The sequence below is a fragment of the Otolemur garnettii genome, unplaced genomic scaffold (assembly GCF_000181295.1).
Source record: "Otolemur garnettii isolate 467f Iridium unplaced genomic scaffold, OtoGar3 scaffold00008, whole genome shotgun sequence".
Lineage (NCBI taxonomy): Eukaryota > Metazoa > Chordata > Mammalia > Primates > Galagidae > Otolemur > Otolemur garnettii.
In genome coordinates this window covers 12,121,005-12,121,797 of record NW_003852403.1, presented here as the reverse complement: position 1 = coordinate 12,121,797, position 793 = coordinate 12,121,005, and the positions used below count along the sequence as shown (strand labels likewise).

General features: G+C 38.8%; 1 protein-coding gene across 2 annotated transcripts in view; it reads right to left on the bottom strand.

The window, feature by feature from the left end:
- Positions 1–793, bottom strand: part of ANXA7 (annexin A7) — a 30,420-nt gene that overhangs the window by 24,735 nt on the left and 4,892 nt on the right. The window lies entirely within an intron of this gene.

The window sequence follows — 793 nt, the reverse complement described above, 5'->3', positions numbered from 1 at the left end:
GCCAGTTACACCATTTTGATGAGAAACAATGGTGCAATGGTTAAAAGTTAACATTCTGGAGTCACATATATCTGGATTAAACCCTGGTTTCTTTTTCTTTCTTCTTTTTTAACTTTTGATTATGAAAAATTTCAATCTTATTCAAAAGTAAAGATAAATCCCATGGATCCACCATCCAGCTGCAACAATTACCAATTCATGGACAATCTTGTTTTTTTAATACTCTCACTTCCCCACCACTCCACTGGATGATTTTGAGGCAAATCCCAGACACTATATCATTTTAACCTATATAGAGGGTGCCAAAAACATGCATACATACTTGAAGAAAGGGAAAAACTATATTAAAATTGTAATAATATATACCAATAATGAAAGGTAAATACAAGTCATGTTGAGCACCTCTTGTAATTGCAAAAGTTAAATGTGACTAGAGGCCAGGAACAGTGGCTCACCCTGTAATCCTAGCACCCTGAGAGAGGGAGGCGGGTAGACTGCTTGACTCAGTTCAAGACCAGCCTAAGTAAGAGTAAGACTCTCTTCTCTACTAAAAGCGCGGAAACTAGCTGGGCATTGTAGCCCATGCCTGAAGCTACTCAGGAGGCTGAGGCAAAAGGATTGCTCAAGCCCAACAGACTGAGGTTGCAGTGAGCTAGGGTGACAGCCACCAGACTCTACCCAGGGCAACAGATTGAGACTCTTTCAAAAGAAAAAAAAAAGTGACTTGAGTGTTACAGTTTTTTCCTTTCTTAAAATGTGTATATTTTTGGCACCATTGTATACTTCAGCATAT